Source organism: Arachis ipaensis, chromosome B07 (genome assembly GCF_000816755.2).
Source record: "Arachis ipaensis cultivar K30076 chromosome B07, Araip1.1, whole genome shotgun sequence".
Classification (NCBI taxonomy): Eukaryota; Viridiplantae; Streptophyta; class Magnoliopsida; order Fabales; family Fabaceae; genus Arachis; species Arachis ipaensis.
The window spans coordinates 57446574-57453214 of record NC_029791.2 but is presented as its reverse complement, the minus strand read 5'-3'; the positions used below and the strand labels follow the sequence as shown (position 1 = coordinate 57453214).

The 6641-nt window shown below is 35.4% G+C and overlaps 1 long non-coding RNA gene across 1 annotated transcript; it reads left to right on the top strand.

Annotated features, from left to right (window-relative positions):
- LOC110264621 lies at positions 494–1084 on the top strand. The gene is made up of 2 exons (XR_002350791.1): positions 494–720; positions 803–1084. It is a non-coding gene; the product is annotated as an uncharacterized LOC110264621 (long non-coding RNA).

Sequence of the window (6641 nt, the reverse complement as noted above, 5' to 3'; positions counted from 1 at the left end):
TAAATTCTTGTTTATGACTCTCAACCCTGAAATTATAACCAATATTGGTGCACATGCTTGCCTATTCTCTTGAGGACGACCCGAGACTAATACTCTCGGTTAATTTTTATTGGGGTTGAACTTGTCACAAATATATTAAACTTTGATTGAGGGGTTATTTGTCGGTTTAGGACTATACTATGACATGATCTTTGTTGATAAAATCTAGACCAACGATAACCCCACCATCAGCTATCTTAAACCTGTTAAATTTATAACTAATTTCATTTTAATACTTGTATTCGTATTTGTGCCACATAGGCTAATGATATCAGAACTGATAAGCATTCTGTCATCAGTATTTTTCTTCAAAACTTAGATTTCATTGCCCCCTGACACTTCTAGATAATATTTTTTCTTGTTTGGTTCTTTCTACTTTCCTTTTGAAAATGGAAGATTTGATTCTTAATTTTTTGTTTCATGCTTGTGAAATTTTTCATAAAAACAATTACATTATTAAATGGCATCCAGGTTATTATTTTGTTACTATTTTGGTATAGGTTTTTCTTTCATTGTAATGCTTGAAGAAATAAAACTAATGCATATGTTTTTATTCAGATAGGGATGGGAACAAATTTGAGTTTTCCCAAAACTGAAAAGTTTTCTGAAGATAGAGAAAATGACTGTCTTAGCTATGGTTTGTCATCGATGCAAGGGTGGCGCACAACAATGGAAGATGCAGTGAGTAATCAGTAATAAATTACATGGAACATAACTTTTGAAAATGAAAATATGTTGACTTTTTCATGCACTTTTCTACTAGCATGCTGCACATATTGATGTGGATGCGTCCACTTCATTTTTTGGTGTATATGATGCGCATGGAGGTAAGGATTGAACAAGTTTGGCTATTTGGAAGAATGACAGATTGCTGGTTTAACTATTTGTTACATAATGGAAGAATATTCTAGGCATTAGAATTTAGAGCTTAGTAATAATTAGCTAAATGCATTTTCTATGAAAAAGTTGGGTAAAAACAGGACTAAGAATTTATTTTCTATGAATTTATGGACTTGGAATAGAATCCGCTGTAATTGACAAAAGACCTAGTTATCGTGGCTCTAGTTCTTAGTTATCCGATTGGTTACGAAGGTCAGAACATGAAGAAATAATGAAGAAAATACAAGAAGAGAACGATGACTTGAAAACTAGGTTGGAAAAGAAAGAAAAAGGACTTGAACTCGATAACCGTATGCTTCAAGAAATGATGAAAAAACTTAATTTTAAAATTTTGATTCCTCAACTAGAAGGTCGAGAAACAAATATAGGAGAGGATAAAGATGGTAAACGTACGTCTGAAGAGTGATTAGTAGTTGTGATGCTAGTTAGTTAATAGACTTTAAATGATATAATTAGTAATATGAGAGAGTTGTTTACTTATTATTGTTGTCTATGATACTAAATTGATGAGTTATTTTGGTTATGTTTAGGTATGTTATGTTATTTTGGTTATTGTTTAAGTGTTGTTTACTTTTATGTGTTAAGGTGTAAGTTTTGTGTTTATGGTTTTTCAATATTTAATGGCCTAAATGTAAAAATCTAGTAAAAATGATAATTAAGAAATTAGGATCAACCATGGAAATTTGGTAACTAAAATGCTTGGTTACTAATTCGCGATCGATTTAGCAACTGAAATGTTGGTTGCTAAAATACAGGTTCACACTTAGCGACCGAATTAGAGGCTGAAATGTTAGTAACAAATTAGCGACCAATTTAGCGACCAAAATAACGGTCCCGAATTGGAGACCGAAACATTGGTCTCAAATTAGCGACAGATATAGCGAATGAAAAGTTGGTCGTTATTTAGTGACCGCTTTACTCAGAGACCGATTTAAGGACGGAAAATTTGGTCACAATTTAGTGACCGATTTTGTTAGCGACTAGTTTAGCGACCGATATTCTTTGGTGAGGGTTTGGTGGCTGATAAACCTCTATTTTATGGTTTATCATGTGCTAATTTGAGTAGGTTTTATCAAGTCTTTGCACACTTATTCATACAATTTGCATGATTTTATAATTCCTTCCCAATTTTGTTCTATAATTGAAAACTTGCTTCCTAGGCCTTTAAAGTTTGTATTTTTAATTTCTCTTTATACCATTCGATGCCGTGATCCGTGTGTTAAGTGCTTTCAGGTTATATAGGGCAGGAATGGCTTAAAGGATGGAGAGGAAGCTTGCAAAAATGGAAGGAACACAAGAAATAAAGGAGATGACCAGCGAGGATCGACCCGCACGCATGGCTGACGCTTGCGCGTGATTTGGAGATTTTCACAACAACACATGCGCGTACCTGACGCGTACGTGTGACATGCGAAGAGGACCATCGACGCATACGCGTGACTGACACGTAGGCGTGACATGCGCCACGTACAGAAATCGTAGAAGACGCTGGGGAGATTTTGGGCTGAGTTTGGACCCAATTTTCGCCCCAAAAACACAAACTAGAGCCAGGGGACAAGCATAGACTCAACGGACATTCTCATTCGCATGATTTTTAGTTTTTAGTTTTGAATCTTAGAGAAAAACGCTACTTCCTCTAGGGTTCTTCACATTCATAGTTTAAGAGTTTTATGCTTTTGATTTGGATATTGAGAAGAGTTACTACCTCCGTTGAAGTTTATATCATTCTAGTTTGTTTCCTTATTCCCTTACTTTTTAATCACCCATTTACCCTGTTCAGAATTACATATGGATATCTTTGATTTTGGAATTTATTAATGCAAAGAGTTCTTTTTACCTTTAATTAATTTTTTGTTATTCTTTTATTTAAATTTCCATGTCTTCTTTTCTTCCCTAATTATCGTTTATGAAAATGGCATTCATGTTAATGGAGTAGACTCCCAACTTGACTTGGGAGTTGATTAAAAGGAGACCCTTGAGTTGGAATACTCAAGTGTTAATTAGAAATTGGAAGTTGTTGGCTGACTCTCTAGTCACTAACGCTAATCTTTCCATAGGAGAGGATTAGGACTTGTGAATTGGAGCTGGTTCAGTTTCTTGACTTTCCTTTAATTGGTAAGGTATAACTAAGTGGAAACAACAACCTCTTACCATTACACTTGGGAAAATCCAACAAGGATAGAACTTCCAATTAATCTTCTCCCAGTCAAGGCTTTTTATTTTGAATATATAAAACCTCTCATTAATTTTCATTGCTTTAATTTATAATCATTTATTTTTCCGTTCTCCAACTCTAAAAATTCTCAGAAAATTCCTAACCAATAAACTGCACTCTTTTGTCAACTCGTTGGGAGATGACCTAGGAATTCTACTCCCAGTATTTTATTCTTAATTTGTGACAATCCTTTTTAAATTGATAAGCGGAATTTTCGTCGGTTAAGAATTGTACTTGCAACGCTCTTTCACTATAAATTCTTAATCGGTAATTTTCCGCCCGTCAATTTTTGGCGTTGTTGCCGGGGAGTTGCAACAGTGTGCTAAATTATTGGTTGGTGTAAATAATTTTTAAATTTACATATTTGCATATTTTATTTTATTTTATTACCATGAGCTGTATGTTTCGTTCATTGAATGACACGTTCACTACCTGATCCGAGCTTAGCCATATTTGATCCTGAAATCGAAAAAACTATTTCACGTATTAGGCGAGCTCAGCGTCGGTTAGCCTCTGAGGGTGGTGAAGTGGTTACTACCAATTCACCAGTCTTATTTGAGAGCAAAACTGAAGCACCATTTGAGGAAAAAACAAGCTCCTCTTCTACTAATTCTGTTGATTTACGTGCAGGTAACATGGCGGAGCACAAAAGGATTACTTTCTAGGAAGCAGATGCTCCAGACTTTACACTGCAATCGTATTAAGCGCGTCACCCAAATCTGGCTGTAGATTTTGAACTGAAGACCGTGCTAATCAACTTACTGCCCAAGTTTCATGGCTTACCTGCTCAAGAGCCTATCAAGCACCTCAGAGATTTTCAGACAGCCTGCTCAACTACTAGGCGTCATGGTGCAGATGAGACTACTATTTGGCTATATGCCTTCCCGTTTTCTCTTGAGGGAAAGGCAAGGGAGTGGTTCTACACTCAACCTAAAGAAGTTGTTACTAATTGGGATTTGCTCAGAAGGGAATTCCTGGACAAATACTTTCCGGCTGAAGTTACAGATAGACTGAGGAAAGAAATTTCCTGCATTATCCAAGGTGAATCAGAGTCTCTTTATGAGTATTGGGAACGCTTCAAGAATCTCTTAGACTCATGTCCCGACCAAAAGATTGACCTGTTGGTGTTGATTAGTGATGAATCTATATTTTACGATATATTTTGGTTTGATTTGAGTGGATTCCATCACATAAACCCACATTTATTCGCCTAAATATCATGCTTTTGTGAATTCTTTCCTAATTGTGCTTAATTGTAAAAAATATGCTTTTTATTCTTAAATTACCAATTTTAATTCACTTTTCTCTCATTCGATGCCTTGATATATTTTTTTGAGTAATTTAAGGTTTTGAAGGCAAGAATGGCTTGAGAAAGTGGAAGGAAAGCATACAAAGTGGAAGAATTCAAGAAATGAAGGATTTGGAAAGCTGCCAGCCCTGACTTCTCTGTACTAAATTGGTCATAACTTGAGCTACAGAGGTCCAAATAAGGCGGTTCTAGCCGCATTCGAAAGCTAACGTCTGGAGCTTCAAAATGATATGCAATTTGCTATAGTGGACATAAGTCTACCTATGCGTACGCACAGGTACTTGTGCGTCCGCACAGGTCAATTTTCAGCATGTGTGCGGACGCACGCGTCTGTGCGTCCACACAGGTCCCTTCACGTGAGCTCATTAATGCAAATCGCTGGGGGTGAATTCTGGGCCTCCAAAACCCAATCCAACTCATTTTCTGAAGCTATTTAAGGCCAAAGTGAAGAGGAATGAAGGGGGGCAATTAGGTTTAGTTTTTATTATGTTTTCTCTTAGTTTCTAGAGAGAGAAGCTCCCCCCTCTCTCTAGAATTAGGGTTTTCTTAGTTTAATTTCCTTTAATTTCAATATTTAATTCTTGTTTTAATGTAGTTTCATTTATGTTTCTATGCTTTCTTGTCTTTATCTTCTTCATCTCTTTTGTTATTTTCTCTTTTATGTCATTTTCATGTTATGAACACTTTTGTCATTTTAATTCTAATTAATGCAATTTTATATTTTTATGTCATTTATTGCTTTCTCTAGTTGTTATTGTTACTTTCTTGCTTTGGTAGTTTTAGAATTTATTTTGTTACATTTTAATATTATTTTATTTTCATGCACACCAAGTGTTTGATAAAATGCTTAGCTTAGTTTTTACTTAGTTTTTCTCCACTCTTGGCTTGAAATTGTTGACTTTGGTGATCCTTGAGTCATTGATGTCCATTCTTATTTGATATATTAGAATAGTTAGTTGATTTGGTTTCTCTTGACTCTATGTGACCCCTTAGTATTGACATAGGACTTAGGGATTGAAATTAACTATGCCTATTTGACTTATCTTCGATGTAAGGTTGACTAAGTAGGATTAACTCTTCATAATCATCATATGTTGGTGGTCAATGACTAGGATAGGTAGCCTTAGCTCTCAATTACTTGCCAAGAGGTTTCTTATATTTGAAGTTTACTTGCTTTGACTTTAACTGCTTTTGACTTTTATTGTTTTGATGTTTAATTTCTTGCATGTTTAGTTTTCACACTCTTGGTTGAGAAATTGGATGTTTGGGTGGAATTGAGTTGTGGATGTCCATTCCGCATTGTGTGAGAATAGTTAATTGGTTTGGTTTCCATTGAAGCTAGTCTTTCACTAAGCAATTAGTGAGTTGACTTGGACTTATGGATTGAGATCAATTATGCTTTTGACTAATTCTCAAGGAGGATTGATTAATTTGAATTGATTCTACACAATTGCCATGTTTGTGGTCCATAACTAGGATAGGAATCCCAAATTCTCCAATTCTTGCCAAGAGTTGCCATTTACATTCCTTGCATGTTTATTTGCTCCCTTGCTATTTACATTTCTTGCTCTCTTGCTTTCATTCCCAATCCCCAGTTTCCTCCTCTCATAGCCAATAACATAACACTTCATTTGCAACTCCTAGGGAAAACAACCCGGAAGCTTAATACTCTCGGTTATAATTTGTTTTGTATTGTGATAACATTTGATTGATGGTCAATTTGTTGGGTTAGGACTATACTCACAACGCCAATTCTTATTTTGATAATTGAATTCCTAACCTATGCAAATTGGTCGTCTGTCAAATTTGGCGCCGTTACCGGGGAGTTGCAATGGTGTTGTTGTTGGGTATTGTATATATGTTAATATGTAAATAGCTTGCTTTTTGGTAGTCTTTGTTGATGGTTAGGATTGGGATCCCGGAGGACATTGGACATTCAAGCATTTGGTGGGAAAGTCAAGCACAAACCACCATAGCAAGGGCTCTCCCAATTGTCTAACTTAAAGACATTAAATAAAAGTGCTTGGTAACATTGTTCTAACTCTTCTCTTTTGTACATATCTTGACTTATTTGCTTTTTGTTATGCTTGGTTAGCCTAGAATTAGTTTAATTTTGAGTTAGTTATATTAATTTTGGCCTGGATCATGAATTTATGGGTTCTTGCATGTTTTGGTGCT